The following is a 19,159-nucleotide window of genomic DNA, read 5'->3' on the forward strand; positions in this document are numbered from 1 at the left end:
CCTGGTCAACTCTCAGATATAAATCAAAAACTACTGGAAGTTTGTCATTGTTCCTACGATCCATAATGTGTTCTTACTCCCAGGTAGTTTTGACTATATCCTACTTTTCCAGTCCTGTGGCCACTGCTGAGTTTTCCAAATTTGCTGGCATATAGAATGCAGCACTTTCACAGCATCATCTTTCAGGATGTGACACAGCTCAACTGGAATTCCATCACCTCCACTAGCTTTGTTCATAGTGATATTTTCTAAGGCCCATTGACTTCACATTCCAGGATGTCTGGCTCTTAGTGAGTGATCACACGTCGTGATTATCTGGGTCATGAAGATCTTTTTATATAGTTCTTCTGTCTATTCTTGCCACCTCTTCTTAATATCTCTTCTTCTGTTAGGTCCATATGATTTCTGTCCTTTATCAAGCCCATCTTTGCATGAAATGTTCCCTGAGTATCTCTAATTTTCTTGAAGAGATCTCTAGTCTTTCCCATTCTGTTCTTTTCCTCTATTTCTTTGCATTGATCCCTGAGGAAGGCTTTCTTATCTCTTCTTGCTATTCTCTGGAACTCTGCATTTAGATGCTTATATCTTTCCTTTGCTCCTTTGCTTTTCGCCTCTCTTCTTTTCACAGCTATTTGTAAGGCCTCCCAGACAGCCATTTTTGCTTTCTTGCATTTCTTTTCCATGGGGATGGTCTTGATCCCTGTCTCCTGTACAATGTCACGAACCTCATTCCATAGTTCATCAGGCACTCTATCTATCAGATCTAGGCCCTTAAATTTATTTCTCACTTCCCACTGTATCATCTTAAGGGATTTGATTTTAGGTCATACCTCAATGGTCTAGCCGTTTCCCCTACTTTCTTCAATTTAAGTCTGAATTTGGTAATAAGGAGTTCACGATCTGAGCCACAGTCAGCTCCTGGTCTTGTTTTTGTTGACTGTATATAGCTTTCTCCATCTTTGGCTTCAAAGAATATAATCAGTCTGATTTCAGTGTTGACCATCTGGTGATGTCCATGTGTAGAGTCTTCTCTTGTGTTGTTGGAAGAGGGTGTTTGCTATGACCAATGCATATTCTTGGCAAAACTCTATTAGTCTTTGCCCTGCTTCATTCTGCATTCCAAGGCCAAATTTGCCTATTACTCCAGGTTTTTCTTGACTTCCTACTTTTGAATTCCAGTCCCCTATAATGAAGACAACATCTTTTTTTGGTGTTAGTTCTAAAAGGTCTTGTAGGGCTTCATAGAATGGTTCAACTTCAGCTTCTTCAGCATTACTGGTTGGGGCATAGACTTGGATTACTGTTATATTGAATGATTTGCCTCGGAAACAAACAGAGATCATTCTGTCGTTTTTGAGATTGCATCCAAGTACTGCATTTCAGGCTCTTTTGTTTACCATGATGGCTACTCCATTTCTTCTGAGGAATTCCTGCCCACAGTAGTAGATATAATGGTCATCTGAGTTAAATTCACCCATTCCAGTCCATTTTAGTTCTCTAATTCCTAGAATGTTGACGTTCATTCTTGCCATCTCCTGTTTGACCACTTCCAATTTGCCTTGATTCATGGACCTGACATTCCAGGTTCCTATGCAATATTGGTCTTTACAGCATCTGATCTTGCTTCTGTCACCAGTCACATCCACAGTTGGGTATTGTTTTTGCTTTGGCTCCATCCCTTCATTCTTTCTGGAGTTATTTCTCCACTGATCTCCAGTATCATAGTGTTCACCTACTGACCTGGGGAGTTCCTCTTTCAGTATCTTATCATTTTTCCTTTTCATCCTGTTCATGGGGTTCTCAAGGCAAGAATACTGAGAGTGGTTTGCCATTCCCTTCTCCAGTGGACCACATTCTGTCAGACCTCTCCACCATGACCCACCTGTCTTGGGTTGCCTCATGGACATAGCTTAGTTTCATTGAGTTAGACAAGGCTGTGGTCCTAGTGTGATTAGATTGACTAGTTTTCTGTGAGTATGGTTTCAGTGTGTCTGCCCTCTGATGCCCTCTTGCAACACCTACCCTCTTACTTGGGTTTCTTTTACCTTGGGCGTGGGGTATCTCTTCACAGTTGCTCCAGCAAAGCGCAGCTGCTGCTCCTTAGCTTGGATGAGGGGTATCTCCTTACCGCCGCCGTTCCTGACCTTCAACGTGGGATAGCTCCTCTAGGCCTTCCCGCACCTGTGCAGCCACCACTCCTTGGATGTGGGGTTGCTCCTACCGGCCGCTGCCCCTGGCCTCATACACAGGGTTGCTCCTCTCGGCCGTTCTGGCACGGTCGCAGCCTGGCACTCTCGGCTGCTGCCCCTGACCTCGGATGTGGGGTAACTCCTCTTGGCCACCACCCTTCAGGCATGGGGTCTTCCCAGCTTCTGCCCCTGACCGCCCCTGACCCTTGGCTGCACTTAGTGCACTGGTTGGCTTCTTCAAAATTAAGAACTTTTGTACTTCAAAGGCACTATCAAGAAAATGCAAAGATAATGCACAAAGTGGGAGAAAAATTTGCAAATCATATATCTGATAAAAGGCTAGTATCCAGGATATAAAAGTAATTATACCTCAGTGTTTTTATTAATTGACAGTGTTATTAGCAAGAAACCAAATAACCCAATTGAGAGCATCCAAAGAGTTTGAACAGATATTTGTTCAAAGATATAAAAAATGGCCAGTAAGTATATTCAAAGTCATTCAACATCATTAGTTATCAGGGAAATGCAAATAAAACTACAATGAGTAAAATTTCTCATCCACTAAAATGGCTAAACTAAAATAGACAGACAATAACTAGTTTTCATGAAGATATGGTGAAATTGAAACCCTCATCCATTACTGGCAGGAAATAAAAGTGGTAATCCCATTAGGAAACAGTTTGGCAAATCCTCAAATGGTTTCACATATGACGCAGTGATTCCATCACTAGGTATATATACCAAGAGAAATAAAAACAAATGTCCACACAAAACTTGTACACGAAGGTTCATAGTAGCATTATTCATAATAGCCAAAATATGGAAGTGACTCACATGTCTATCAACTCATGAATAGATGAATACAATACATTATAGCCATAAGATGAAATATTTTTGACAATAAAGATAAATTAAATACTAAATATATGCTGCAGCATTGGTGGACAGTGAAAGTATTATGCTAAATGAAAGAATCCAATCACAAAAGAAAATATCCTGTATGATTCAATTTGTCTTTTTCACAGCTTTATTGAGATATAATTGATCAAAACATATATATTTATGGTATACAATCTGAAAAGTCAGTATACATACACATTGCGAATGTTCAACACATTCAAGCTAGTCAATATATCCAACGCCTGACATAGCTATTACTTTCTCCTGTGTTTCTGTGCGTGCATACATTGAGAAAGCCCAAGATCTACTGTCTTAGCAAATCTCAAGTACATGACATAATACTGTCAATTATAGAAACATTGATGTACATCAATTCTCCAGAATGTATTCATCTTGCATAGCTGAAACTGTGTACCTCTTGACCAATATCTAGCAATTTGCTCCTCCATCTACTGCTAATATCCATCATTCTACTTTCAATTTCTATTTGACCATTTTAGATTTCACATATAAGTGAGATAATGGACTTCCCAGGTGGCTCAGTGGTAAAGAATCTGCATGCCAGTGAAGGAGCTGCAGATTCAATCTCTGGATCAGGACGATCACCTGGAGGATGAAATGCCAATCCACTCCAGGATTCTTGGTGGGATAGCCCCATGGACAGAGGAGCCTGATGGATATAGCCCATGGGGTCACAAACAGTCAGACACAACCGAGGAACTGAGCATGCATTAAGTGAGATCATACACTATTTGTTTTATTTCACCCAGCATAATGCTTTCCCAGTTAGTTTAGTTTCCTCAAAAGGCAACATTTTTAAGGCTGAATAGTATTCCATCATAGATGATAGACAGGTAATTTGCATATATATGTGGATTTCCATATCTTGGCTATTATGAATCATACTGTAATGAATTGGAGAAGGCAATGGCACCCCACCCTAGTACTCTTGCCTGGAAAATCCCATGGACTGAAGAGCCTGGAAGGCTGCAGTCCATGGGGTCGCTGAGGGTCGAACACGACTGAGCGACTTCACTTTCACTTTTCACTTCATGCATTGGAGAAGGAAATGGCAACCCACTCCAGTGTTCTTTCCTGGAGAATCCCAGGGACGGGAGAGCCTGGTAGGCTGCCGTCTATGAGGTCGCACAGAGTCGGACATGACTGAAGTGACTTAGCAGCAGCATCACCAGCAGCAAGTGACTGTAATGAATATAGGATTGGAGATATCTCTTCAAGATCTCAATTTCATTTCCTTTGGCTATATAAGCAGAAATAGAATTGTTGTGTCAAATAATAGTCCTATTTTTTACTTTTGATCCCTGGGTTGGGGAGATCCCCTGGAGAAGGGAAAGGCTACCCACTCCAGTATTCTGGCCTGGAGAATGGGGTCACAAAGAGTCGGATACAACTGAGCGACTTTCATTTCACTTCACCAACAATGCACAAGGATTCCCACTTCTCTACATCCTCACCAATGCCTGCTATCTTTATTTCTTTTAAATTTTTATTGGAGTATAATTGATATACAATATTGTGTTAAATTCAGGTGTATAGTAAAGAAAATCAGTTATATATATATCCACTCTTTTTAAAGATTATTTTCCCATGTAGGCCATTACAGAGTATTGAGTAGAGTTCTCTGTGCTATACAGTAGGTTCTTATAATATTTTACATATAGTAGTATGTATACATCTATCCCCATATCCAAATTTGACCCTCACACTATCTTTATTTTTGATGATTGTTGTTGCTGCTGTTGTTCAGTTGTTCAGTTGTGTCCGATTCTTTGTGACCCCATGGACTGCAACACTCAAGGCTCCACTGTCCTTCACTATCTCCCAGAGTTTGCTCAGATTCATGTGCATTGAGTCAGTGATGCTATCTTACTGGAGACTGTAGAGGATGCTATCATCTCATCCTCTGCTGCCCACTTCTCCATTTGCCCTCAATCTTTCCCAGGATCACAGTCTTTTCTAACGAGTCAGCTTCTCACATCAGGTGGCCAAAGATTGGAGCTTCAGTTTCAGCATCAGTTCTTCCAATGAATATTCAGGACTGATTTCCTTAAAGTTTGACTGATTTGATCTCCTTGCTGTCAAGGGACTCTCGAGGGTCTTCTCCAGCATCACAGTTCAAAAACATCAATTCTTTGACACCTTCATTATGGTCCAATTCTCACATCCACACATGATTACTGGGAAAACCATAGCTTTGACTATATGGACCTTTGTCAGCAAAGTCATGTCTTTGCTTTTTAATGTGCTATCTAGGTTTCTCATAGTTTTCCTTCCAAGGAGCAAGTGTCTTTTAATTTTGTGGCTGTATCATTGTTTGCAGTGATTTTGGAGTCCAACAAATAAACTCTGTCACTGTTTCCAATTTTTCCCTTTCTATTTGCCATGAAGGGCGGGACCATATGCCATGATCTTATTTTTTTGAATGCTGAGTTTTAAGCCAGCTTTTTCACTCTCTTTTTTCACCTTTAGTTCCTTTTCAGTTTCAGCCATTAGACTGGTATCATCTACATATTTGAGGTTGTTGATATTTCTCCAGGCAACCTTGATTTCAGCTTGTGATTCATCCAGCCTGGAATTTTACATGGCATACTCTGTATATAAGTTAAACAAGCAAGGTGACAATATGCAGCCTTGTCATACGCCTTTCCCAATTTGGAACCAGTCAGTTGATCCATGTCCAGTTCAAACTGTTGCTTCTTGACTGTTGCATCAGCGGTTTGGGCATAAACTTGGACTACTGTGATGTTGATTTGTTTACCTTGGAAACAAACTGAGATCATTTTGTCATTTTTGAGACTGCACCTGAGTATTACATTTCAGACTCTTTCGTTGACTATGAGAGCTACTCCATTTCTTCTTATGGATTCTCGCTCACAGTCGTAGACATAATTGTCATCTGAATTAAATTTGTCCATTTTAATTCACTGGTTCTTAATATGTCAATGCTCAGTTTGCCATCTTCTACTTGACCACGTCCAATTTACCTTGATTCATGGACCTAATATTTCAGGTTCCTATGAACATCAGACTTTACTTTCACCACCAGACACATTCACAGCTGAAAATCATTTCCACTTTGGCCCAACCTCTTTATTCTTTCTGCAGTTATTAGTAATTGCCTCCATTCTTCCCCAGTAACATATCTGACACTTTCAGATCTGGGGAGGGACTCATCTAGTGTCATATCTTTTTGCCTTTTCATACTGTTTCTGGAGTTCTTGCAACAAGAATACTGGGAAGGTTTGCATTTCTTCCCCAGGGGACCGCATTCTGTCAGAACTCTTCACTATGCTCCATCCACCTTGGTCGGCCCTTCATGGCATGGCTCATTTCTTCACTGAGTTACACAAGCCCCTTCACCATTACAAGGTGGTGATTCATGAAGGGGTTTGTAGTCATACCCTCCTCTAACCACTAAATCCTGACAACCATTAAAATGGTCACTATAACTATAGCTTCACCTTTTCCAGAATTCTAATATAAGTGGAATCATATAGTATGTACATTTTTGAGACTGATTTCTTTTATTCAGCATAATGCCTTTACTATTATATATCAGTGTTATTATGTGTATTGATAGGTATTTCCTTTTTAGTGTATATATATAGCACATTTTATTTGTTTACCCATTGAAAGACATTTGGATTGGTTCCAGACTTTTTGTGATTATAGACAGAGCTACTATATTTGCTTTGGCCAGTTTTGCTTTAGGTGTCGTATCTAAAAAATCATTGCCACAACTAATATCAAGAAACTTTTCCCCAATATTTTCTTCTATTAGTTTTATGGTTTAAGATCCTATATGTAAGAATTTTAATCCATTTTGAGTTGATTTTTGTGTATTATGTGAGATAAGAATCCAGTGTCATTGTTTAGTGTTGAATATTGTTTTCTATGCGTCATTTATTGAAGAGAGTATCCTTTCCTCATTGTATGTTTCTTGCATCCTTGTCAAAGATCACTTTCCTGTGGAAATGTAAATTGGTGCATTCACTATGGAGAATAGAATGGAGGTTCCTGAAAAAGCAAATAAATAAATAAATAAAATAGTTATCATATGATGCTGCAATCCCACTCCTGGACATATATCTGCAGAAAACTATAATTCAGAAATATATATGCACTCCAGGGTTCATAGAAGCACTATTAGCAATCGCCAAGAAATGAAGGCAACCTAAAACATCTGTTGACAAAGGAGTGGATAAAGATGGTGTGGACATTGTGGTATATATACCACATCATCTTTACCCATTTTACTCAGCCATAAAAATAAATGAAAAAAAAATGCCACTTATAGCAACATGGATGGACCTAGAGACTGTCAAACTGAATGAGGTAAGTCACACAGAGAAGATGATTATCATATGATATCACTTATATGTAGAATCTAAAGAAATTATACAAGAAATTATTTACAAAACAGAAGTAGGCTCACAGACATAGAAAACAAACTTATGGTCACCAAAGGGAATAGCAGGAGTTGAGGGGAGAGATAACTTAAGAGTTTGGGATTAGCATGCACACACTATTATATAAATAAACAATAAAGGACCTACTATATAGCATGGAAACTATACTCAATGTCTTGCAAGAATCTATAATGGAAGCTAACACAACATTGCAGATTAATTATAATTCAATTAAAAACAGTTAATTAATTCAAAAGTTTGCTTGCTTGTAGATGCATGGATTTATTTTTATTCTGTTATACTAGTATATAAATATAAATGTAAACATATATGCCAATGCTATGCTTTTTTGATTACTGTGGCTTTGTAATATGTTTTGAATTCTTGAAATATGATGCTGCCAGCCATCTTCTTGATCAAGATTTCTTGGATTATTCTGTGTCTCTTGTGGTTCCATAGAAATTTTAGTATATTTTTCTATTCCTGTAAAAAATGCCATTGGAATTTTGATAAGTATTTCATAGAATCTGTAGATCACTTTGGATAATATAGGCATTTAAAAAATATTAATTGGGCTTTCCTCATAGCTCAATTGGTAAAGAATCTTCCTGCAATGCAGGAAACCCCAGTTCGATTCCTGGGTCAGGAAGATCCACTGGAGAAGGGATAGGCTACCCACTCCAGTATTCTTGGCCTTCCCTTGTGCCTCAGCTGGTAAAAAATCTGACTGCAATGCAGGAGACCTGGGTTCAATCCCTGGGTTGGGAAGATCCCCTGGAGAAGGGAAAGGCTACCCACTCCAGTTGCTGGCCTGGAGAATTCCATGAACTATATAGTTAATAATAACAATATTAATTATTCCAGTTCATGAGCACAAGGTATTGTTCCATTTAGTCATAACTTCTTTAACATTTTTTTTAAATTAAGACTTTATAATCTTCAGTGTACTTGTCTTTCTCCCCTTTGGTTAAGTTTATTCCTAGTTATATTTTTAAATGTTTGCTATTGTGAAAGGGATAGTTTTACTAATTTCCTTTCAAACAGTTTGTTGTCTGTGTATACAAACACAACAGATTTTTGTATGCTTTTATACTGCATATTTGCTAAATTTGTTTATTAATTCTACAGTTTTTGTTGAGTCTTTAGAGTTTTTACAATATAAAATCATTTCATTTATAAACAGATAATTTCACATTTTCCTTTCTGATTTGGATGTCTTTAAAAAATATTTTTCTTATTTGATTGTTCTGGTTAAAGGCTTCCAGTACTATGTCAAATGGAAGTAACAAGAGTCAACATCCTTGCCTTTACTGACTCTTAAAAAGAAAGTTTTCAATTTTTCTCCATTGACTGTGATGCTAATTGTGGGCTTTTCATAAATGGCTGTTATTGTGTTGAGACAAATTCCTTCTATACCTATTTTTTAAGAATTTTAATCATGAATGGAATGTTAATTTTTAATTTCTTTTTGTATACATTGAGATGGCCATGTATTGTTTTCTTTTTTTCTTTAATGTGTGGTTCATTGCATTAATATATTTGCATATATCTACCTACCTTAGCATATCAGGTATAAATACCACTGGTTTACAGTGTATGATCCTTTTAACATGCTATTGAATTTAGTTTGCTAGTATTTTATTGATGATTTTGCATCTGTATTTATTCGGGATATTGGCCTGCAGTTTTCTTTCCTTGTAATTATATCTTTGGTTTTGTTATCATTGTAAGGCTGGTTTCATAAAATCAGTCTGAAAGCATTTCTTCTCTCTTTTGAAAGAATTTAAAGAAATATTGTCATTAATTCTTCTTTGAGTGTTTGACAGAATTCACACATGAAGCCTTCTAGCCCTGGGATTGTCTATTTTGGAAAATTCATGATAAATGATTAAATCTCATGTATATCACTGTTAGGTCTATTTAGTGTATGGTATTTTTCAGGTCAGATGTTTATTGACTTTCTGTTTAGATGTCATATTCATTATTGTAATTAAGATATTGAAGCACTTTACTATTATTGTTTTGCTGTCAAATTTTGCCTTCAAAGCTGTCAGCATTTGCTTTATATATTTAGGTACTCTGATGTTGAGTATGCCTATATTTATCATTGCTAAATCTTCTTTTTGAATTGACCCATTTATCATTATATAGTGACATTTGTTTCTAGAGACAGTTTTAGACTTAAAATCTATTTTGTCTGCTATATCATAGTCGTCTTTTTAAAAGTAATTTATTTTAATTGGCATATCTAGTAGTGATGAATTTACTCAGTTTTTTTTTTTTTGGTCTTGGAAAGATTTTGTTTTATATTTTCTTCATTTTTAATGTGTAATCCTATAATCTTTATAAATTCCTGACTGAATTTTTTTCTTCCAATACTTTGAGTATAGCAGCTCACTCTTTCCTAGCCTGCTCGGTTTCTGTTGGAAAATTCTCTTTAGTCTTATGAGTGTCCCCCTATATGGGAATTGCTTTTCTTGCTGCTTTCAAAATTCTGTGTATTAAACTTTTGAAATTTTGTTTATATCTAAGTGCAGTCTTCTTTGGGATGATCTTATTTGAGAAATGTTGAGTTTCATAAGGAGCTTCCCATGTAACTCAGTGGTAAATAATCTGCCTGCTAAAACAGAAAACGTGAGTTCAATCTCTGGGTTGGAAAGGTCCTCTGGAGGAGAAAATGGTAACCCACTCCAGTATTCTTGCCTGTGAAATCCCATGGACAAAGGAGCCTGGTGGGCTACAATCCATCCAGTCATAAGAGTTGGACACGACTAAGAGAGCCCACATGAGTTTCATGGATCTGGATGTCTGTTTAATTTTTAGAATTTGGGAAGTTTTCAGCCATCATTCCTTTAAATAGGCTTTCTGCCCCTCTTTCTCTCTCTTCTCCTTCTTTAACTCCCATAATGCCTGTCAACTGTCTTTATAGCTAAGTTACTTCAGTTGTGTCTGACTCTGTGCAACCCCATAGATGGCAGCCCACTAGGTTCCCCCATCCCTGAGATTCTCCAGGCAAGAACACTGGAGTGGGTTGCCATTTCCTTCTCCGATGCATCAAAATGAAAATTGAAAGTGAAGTCACTCAGTCATGTCTGACTCTTAGCGACCCCATGGACTGTAGCCCACCCGGCTCCTCCATCCATGGGATTTTTTAGGCAAGAGTACTGGAGTGGGGTGCCATTGCCTTCTCCGAATTGTCTTTATGGTATCCCATAAATCCCATAGCCTTGCTTTACTCATTTTGCTTCTTCCTTTCTTTTTTTTTTTTTTTCTTCTTGTAACTAGATAATTTCAAATGAATTATCTTCAAGCTCACAGGTTCTCTCTTCTGCTTGATCAATCTCTTTTTTGCCTTATCCTATCATATACTTTCTCCCTTACAAATTCATCAAAAGATCATTTGAATGTTAAGCAACTTCCACAAAACAATTTCTGAACACTGGCAGAGGACACCAGGAACCCAGAAAGGCAGCCCATTATCTTCAAAAAGAAATAAAACAAAATATAAAAGACAAAAAGAGAGACATAAGAGTTAGGGATGGAGACCTGTGCTGAGGAGGAAGTCATGAAGGAGGAGAAGTTTCCACACAGTAAGAAACCCTCTCACAGAAGCTCTGTAGGGAGTTTTGGAATCTCAGAAGGCAACATAACTGGGAGGAAAAAAAAAGAAAGAAAGAAAGAAAGAGAAAAACCCACAAAATACACGCCTAACCACAACTGCAGAAAAAAGAACTTTCCTGCAAAAGGCTATAACCTAACAACCTAAAGTTCAGCTTGGCCCACTCAGAGAGCAAAGGACTGAGTGAATACCAAAGGGGAGCTAGCCGCTGGTACACGGCCCCTCCCCAGAGGCAGAGAGGCAGGCTTGCAACAACCAAAGCCATAAATCAAGGGGCTGCTTCATCTTCCACCGAACTGTGAGTAGGCTCCCAGCTGCTAACCACATCTTCCTGAGATACTGCATGGTTGACATCCTCCAGGAGGGTCACAGCCTAAGATCAGCTCTCCAGAGGAGACATACAGCACACCTGAGACAGTGCTCTCGTGGTGCACCTGGGAAACCTAGTGGTCGGGACCTGGGAGCTGATTAAGATGCATGGCCCACCTGGGACAGTGTGCTCACCAAGCACCTGGTCGCCTGAGCTGCTCAGACCAGGGAAGGGCACAAAACACACGCCCAACACACAGAGACTGAGCCAAAATTGTGTCTGAGTGTCTTCTGTGGAGGTACTGGTCAGCAGTGGCCTACTGCAGGGGCAGAGGCTATGGGTGGAGCAGACCTGGGTATGGCATAAGCCCTCTTGGAGGAGGTTGCCATTAACCCCACCATAGAAATGCCAGAGCTTACATAAGACCGGGGAAACAGACTCTTGGAGGGCACAAAAATCTTTGGCACACCAGGACCCAGGAGAAAGGAGCAGTGACCCCCACAAGAAACTGACCCAGACTTGCCTGCAAGTTTCCAGGAGTCTCCAGTAGAGGTGTGGGTTGGAGATGGCATGCTGTAGGGTTGGGGGCACTGAGTGCAGCAGTGTGTGCATGGGACCTTTTGAAGGAGGTCGCCATTATCTTCATTACCTCCACCATAGTTTGGCCTCAGGTCAAGCCACAGGGAGGGAACACAGCCCCAACAATCAACAGAAAATTGGATTAAAGATTTACTGAACATGGTCCCTCCCATTTGAACAAGACCCAGTTTTTCCCTCAATCAGTCTCTCCCATCAGGAAGCTTTCATAAGCTTCTTATCCTTATCTATCAGAGGTCAGATAGAATGAAAACCATAGTCACAGAAAAATAACCAAACTGATCACATGTATCATGGCCTTGTCCAACACAATAAAACGATAAGTCATGTTATGTAGGGCCACCCAAGAAGGACGGATCATGGTGGAGAGTTCTGACAAAACGTGGTCCACTGGAGAAGGCAGACAAGCCACTTCAGTCTTCTTGCCTTGAGAATCCCATGAACAGTATGGAAAGGCAAGAAGATACGACCCTGAAAGATGAACTCCCCAGGTCGATAGGTGCCCAATATGCTACTGGAGAAGAGTGGAGAAATAACTTCAGAAAGAATGGAGAGATGGAGCAAAAGCAAAAACAACACTGACTTGTGGATGAGACGGGTGATGGAAGTAAAGTCTGATGCTGTAAAGAGCAATATTGCATAGGAACCTGAAATGTTAGGTCCATGAATCAAGGCAAATTGGAAGTGGTCAAACAGGAAATGGCAAGAGTGAATATTGTCATTTTAGGAATCAATAAACTAAAATGGACTGGAATGGGTGAAATTAACTCAGATGACCATTGTATCTACTACTGTGGGCAAGAATCCCTTAGAAGAAATGGAATAGCCATCATAGCTAATAAAAGAGTCTGAAATGCACTACTTGGATGCAATCTCAAAAAACGACAGAATGATCTCTGTTTACAAGGCAAACCATTCAATATCAGAGTGATTAAAATCTATGCCCTGACCAGTATGCTGAAGAAGCTGAAATCAAATGGATCTATGAAGACCTACAAAACCTAGAACTAACATCCAAAAAAGATGTCCTCTTCATTATAGGTAACTGGAATGCAAAAGTAGGAAGTCAAGAGCTACCTGGAGTAACAGGCAAATTTGTCCTTGGAGTACAAAATGAAGTAGGTCAAAGGCTAACAGAGTTTTGCCGAGAAAATGCACTCATCATAGCAAACACCCTCTTCCAACAACACAAGAGAAAACTCTACATATGGACATCACCAGATGGTCAATAACAAAATCAGATTGATTATATTCTTTGAAGACAAAGATGGAGTTCTACACAGTCAGCAAAAACAAGACCAGGAGCTGACTGTGGCTCAGCAAAACAGAAGTTCAAAAGCATGATCTTATTGCCAAATTCAGACTTAAATTAAAGAAAGTAGGGAAAATCCCTAGACCATTCAGGTATGACCTAAATAAATCCCTTACGATTTTATAGTGGAAGTGACAAATAGGTTCAAGAATTTAGATCTGATAGACAGAGTGCCTGAAAAACTATGGGCGGAAGTTTGTGACATTGTACAGGAGGAATTGATCAAGGCCATCCCCAAGAAAAAGAAATGAAAAAGGCAAAATGGTTGTCTGACAAGGCCTTACAAATAGTTGAGAAAAGAAGAGAAGCTAAAGGCAAAGGGGAAAAGGAATGATATACTCATTTGAATGCAGAGTTCCAAAGAATAGCACGGAGAGATAAGAAAGCCTTCCTCGGTGACCAATGAAAAGAAATAGAGGATAATAGACTAGGAAAAATTAAAGATCTCTTCAAGAAAATTAGAGATACTAAGGGAACATTTCATGTAAGGATGAGTACAATAAAGGACAGAAATGATATGGATCTAACAGAAGCAGAAGACATTAAGAAGAGGTGGCAATAATACACAAAAGAACTATACAAAAAAGATCTTCATGACCCAGATAACTACAATGGTGTGATCACTCACCTAGAGCCAGACATCCTGGAATGAGAAGTAAAGTGGGCCTTAGGAATCATCACTACAAACAAAGCTAGTGGAGGTCAGCGAATTCCAGTTGAGCTATTTCAAATCCTAATAGATGATGCTGTTAAAGTGCTGCATTCAGTATGCCAGCAAATCTGGAAAACTCAGCAGTGGCCACAGGACTGGAAAAGGTCAGTTTTCATTCCAATCCAAAGAAAGTCAATGCCAAAGAAAGCTCAAAATATTGCACAATTGTACTCATCTCAGTTCAGTTCAGTTCAGTTGCTCAGTCTTGTCTGGCTCTTTGTGACCTCATGGACTGCAGCACGACAAGCCTTCTTTTCCATCACCAATTCCCGGAGTTTATTCACACTCATGTCCATTGAGTTGGTGATGCCATCCAACCATCTTATCCTCTGTCATCCCCTTCTCCTCCTGCCTTCCATTCCCAGCATCAGGGTCTTTTCAGATGAGTCAGTTCTTTGCATCAGGTGGCCAAAATATTGTTGTTCAGCTTCAGCAGTCCTTCCAATGAATATTCAGGACTGATTTCCTTCAGGATGGACTGATTGGATCTCCTTGCAGTCCAAGAGATTCTCAAGAGTCTTCTCCAAGACCATAGTTCAAAAGCATCAATTCTTCAGTGCTCAGCTTTCCTTACAGTCCAACTCTCACATCCATACATGCAGGTCAAGAAACAACAGTTAGAACTGGACATGGAACAACAGACTGGTTCCAAATCAGGAAAAGGGTATGTAAAGGCTGTATATTGTCACCTTGTTTATTTAACATATATGCAGGGTACCTCATGCAAAATCCAAGTCTGGATGAAGCAGAAGCTTGAATCAAGATTGCCGGGAGAAATGTCAATAACCTCAGATAGGCACATGACATGACCCTTATGGCAGAAAGCGAAGAACTAAAGAACATCTTGATGAAAGTGAAAGAGGAGAGTGAAACATTTGGCTTAAAACTCAACATTCACCCATACAATTTTGTAAAGTAATTAACCTCTAATTAAAATAAATAAATTTAAATTTAAAAAAAATTCAGAAAACAAAGATCATGACACCCGGTCCATCACTTCATGCAAATAGATGGGGAAACAATGGAAACAGTGAGAGACTTTATTTTCTGGGGCTTCAAAATCACAGCAGATGGTGACTGCAGTCATGAAATTAAAAGATGCTTGCTTTTTGAAGAAAAGTTTTAACCAACCTAGACAGCACATTAAAATGCAATGACATTATTTTACCAACAGAGGTCCGTCTAGTCAAAGCTATGGTTTATCCAGTAGTCATGTATGGATGTGAGATATGGCCTACAAAGAAAGCTGAGCACTGAAGAATTGATGCTTTTGAACTGTGGTCTTGGAGAAGACTTTTGAGTCTCTTTGAACTCAGCACGGATTTCAAGCCAGTTAATCATAAAGGAAATTAGTCCTGCATATTCATTGGAAGGACTGATGCTGAAGCTGAATCTTCAATACTTTGGCCGCCTGATGCAAAGAACTGACTCATTGGAAAAAACCCTGATGCTGGGAAAGATTGAAGGCTGGAGGAGATTGGGATTTCAATGCATGAGATGTTTGGATGGCATCACCGACACGTTGGACATGAATTTGAGTAGATTCTGGGATTTGATGATGGATAGGTAATCCTGGCATGCTGCAGTCTATGGGGTCACAAAGAGTCAGACACGACTGAGTGACTGAACTGAACTGATCTGATCATTACATATATATTTTTAGCTCCAGAGTTTTTGTTTGATTCTTTATTTTTGTTGAACTTATCATTTTGTTTATGGGTTGCTTTCCTGCTATTGTTAAATTGTGTCTCTGTGTTCTCTTGTAGCTCACTGAACTTTAAAAAACAATAAATTTTTTTGGTCAGGCAATTTTAGATCTCCATTGTGTTGGAGCTGATTACTGGAAACCTGTTCCTTTATTGGTATTTGGTGATGTCATATTTCCTTAATTATTCATGTTTTTCTATTTTTGCAATGGTATCTCCACTTTTGAAAGATTGACCACCTCTTCCAAACTTTATGAACTAGCTGCCATGGGGAAAGATCTTCTCCTACAGTTGGATGCAAGGGTGCTAGCTGGGTAGAATATGATAGCTTTGGCTCTGTGATTGTTCAGCACTGGCTCTGACTCGGGGAAGGCACACTGGTATAGCCTACATACAGTTCCATCAGCTGAATACTGCAGTGATCTTCAGAAACTAAGTCTCCAGGTGTCCACAGTAGTGACAAGATCTATTGGAGTCCTTGGTGGTAAAGGCTACTGAAAGGTTGCTGATGAGAGCTCTGAACAATGCCAAGATTGTTGGCTTCCTGAGGAGAGGAATTTGATCTGGGGCCAGTGATAAGGCTTGATTGCTCAGTGCTTTTTGTGTAATAAAGTTTTATTAAAGTATAAAAGAGATAGAGAAAGCTTCTGACATAGACATCAGAAAGGGACAAAAAGAGCGCCCTCTTGCTAGTTTTTACCAAGGAGTTATATACCTATTAACTATTCTAATTAGAGAAAGGAAGCACCTCAAAACTGAGAGAGTTGCACCAGACCCCTCAACCACAACATGCACTTTGAGATAACATTGGCACAAGCTGAGTCATCCTGGGCTAAAAAACAATTGACAGGAATCTTGAAGAAAGGCAGATTTCGAAGCACATACCTAGTTCATTAACATAGCCTAAGGAAAACATTTCAATGAGAAAAAAGCATTGGTTAGCTCAAGGTTTAAGGTAAAGTTAAGTTCAGGTGGAACCAGGTGTCATCATGACAACACAGAATTTTAAAAGAAAAGAAAAAATAGTCTGTCACTTGCAGTTTTATTTCCTCCTGCTGCTTGGGGACATCTGCCCTCCCTTCCATGGCTATTAACACTCTCACTGCTTGGATCTTTCTGTTCACTTTTTCCACCATGGGGCAGAATTATGAATGAGAGCATTCCTCTTAACACTATGTTCAACATGTGGGTGCACATGTAGCTGTGTCTGTGATTCACAGAAATAGCTTTGGCTCCAGAATTCTGTGGGCCACTCACTGCTGCAGTGGTGGTAGTGTCTCAGCAGAGAATCATCTCCTGTTCGGGGAGAGGGTGCAAGTCGCATCTGGTGGGAGTGGAGCAGCAGTGGCTCCTTCTGAGTAGGGAAGCCAGAGTAGAGTTGGATCTTTTTGGAAGGCTGCGTGGCAGCAGCTCCTTGTGTAGGAGTGTTAGTGTTAGTTCTCCCTTCCCTGGGAGAACACAGAGGTGAATTGTCTGTTGGGAAAGGGTGCTTCAGCAGCTCTTTTTTGAGGGGTTAGGTGTTGATGTATCCTTTTGGGGGGGAGCTAAGTGTCAGTGTCTCTTTGGTTGGGGAGTTGAAGCAACTCTTTCTTGCGGTCATAAGGAACAGCTGTGGCTTCTTCTGGTTTAATGCAGAGCAGCAGTGACTTCTTCTGGCAAAGGCAGCATTGATGGCTCCTTGTCAAATGGAGGGGGAAAGAGGGCAGCAGGTCTTTAAGGATATGGGAGGGCAAGGAGTAGCAGTAGCTTCTTTTCAGGAGAATGCAGTGGTAATGGCTTCTTCTAGGAGAGTGGAGCAGTAACAATTTCTTCTCTAGTGTGACATATCAGTAGTTACTCCTTGTGGAGCTGGAGGTGGGACAACTAAAGCTTCTTGGAGTAAGGACCAATTGGCTGTGTCTCCTTGAGTTGGGGGGTGGGGCAAGGCAGTGGCTCTCTCTTGGGAGGAAGGAAGGGCAGGCTTTTCTTGAGATTGAGGTGATGGCTGCTCCTTCATGGAGTGCAGAGAAGCTACGGCTTCTTCTTGAGTTGTGGCAGAATGTTGGTGGTTCCTTCTTGTAGAGGTGGCAGACAGGTGTGGACTCCAAGTTCAGTTGAAAGGTGAGTATAAAGAAAGACAGTCTGGTAGTGAGAGCTGCTGGCATTCTCCTGGTATCCTTTTCAACCATGGGGATTACCTCTCGATTCCTAGCTGTGCCAGACTAGAGTGATGTGGGTAAGATACTTCTTAGATTTACTTATTTGCTGTCTTCAATTGTTTTGCCCCACTGGGTTGTTACACATTCTTTATATTGTGGAACTCTCTCAGAGCTATTAAGTGGGTATATACTTGCTTATTCCTTGTTTTGGTGGTTATGTAGGGAGAAGTGAGTATTGGGATCTCCTTAGTCTGCTATCTTCCTGACATGACTTGTGAATGATCTGATTTGTATAAAATATTCAGAATAATAAAACCAATTGAGACATAAAGTAGATTAGTGGTTGTCCAGGGCTTGGGTGTGAGAAGGATTAGAGAATGAGGCTAAGGAGTGCAGGGACTTTTTTAATGGTAATAATTTTGCTAAAACTGATTGTAGTGATGATTACAAAATTCTATGGATATACTAAAAACCATTGATTTGTACTCTACACGTGTGAAATTTTTGGTTTGAAAATACCTCAATAAAGATGTTATAAAATTAATATGATATCAGTTGGAAGATGGATTGAAGAGAGCTAGAGTTTGAGACAGAGAAACAAATTAGGAAGTTTTGTATTAGTCCAGTCTTTAAAATAAGCATCTAAGCTGGAGCAAAAATATCAGGAATTAGAAGGAAGATAATATGGTTACAAAATATAATGTAGAGGTTTAATCAGTAAGACTTGCCATTTTGTTGGATTTTAAATTCATGAGAGTGGGGAGACAAAGTAAACTAAATTTTTGAATCTGGGTAATTAGGAGGATTTTTATGTCATCACTAGATACTGGGAGCACAGATTGTGTAATAGCATTTTTTTCCAAAGGAGGAAGGTGAATTCATAACAATTTTAGTTTTTTATGTGTTGTCAGGTCAACTTTCAAAAGATGTCCAGTATCTTTGATTTACAATATTATGTTAACTTCATATATGCAGCATTGTGATTCAGCGTGTTTGCATATTATTCTCCATTATATAATATTATTAGATAATTACAATTTCTTGTGCTATACAGTATATCCTTGTAGCTTATCTATTTTATACATAGTAGTTCATTTCTGTTAATCCCATTAAATACATAAATTAAAAATTCCAGTATATGATTGAAAGTTTTGGATTAAACTTAATGACAAGGAAGATCTGGCTATTTGAGTCATCAGTATACACAGATTAAAACTGATATCAGAAAGATGGCTGAAAGCTTCCA

This window comes from Capra hircus (genome assembly GCF_001704415.2).
Source record: "Capra hircus breed San Clemente chromosome X unlocalized genomic scaffold, ASM170441v1, whole genome shotgun sequence".
NCBI classification, from domain to species: Eukaryota; Metazoa; Chordata; class Mammalia; order Artiodactyla; family Bovidae; genus Capra; species Capra hircus.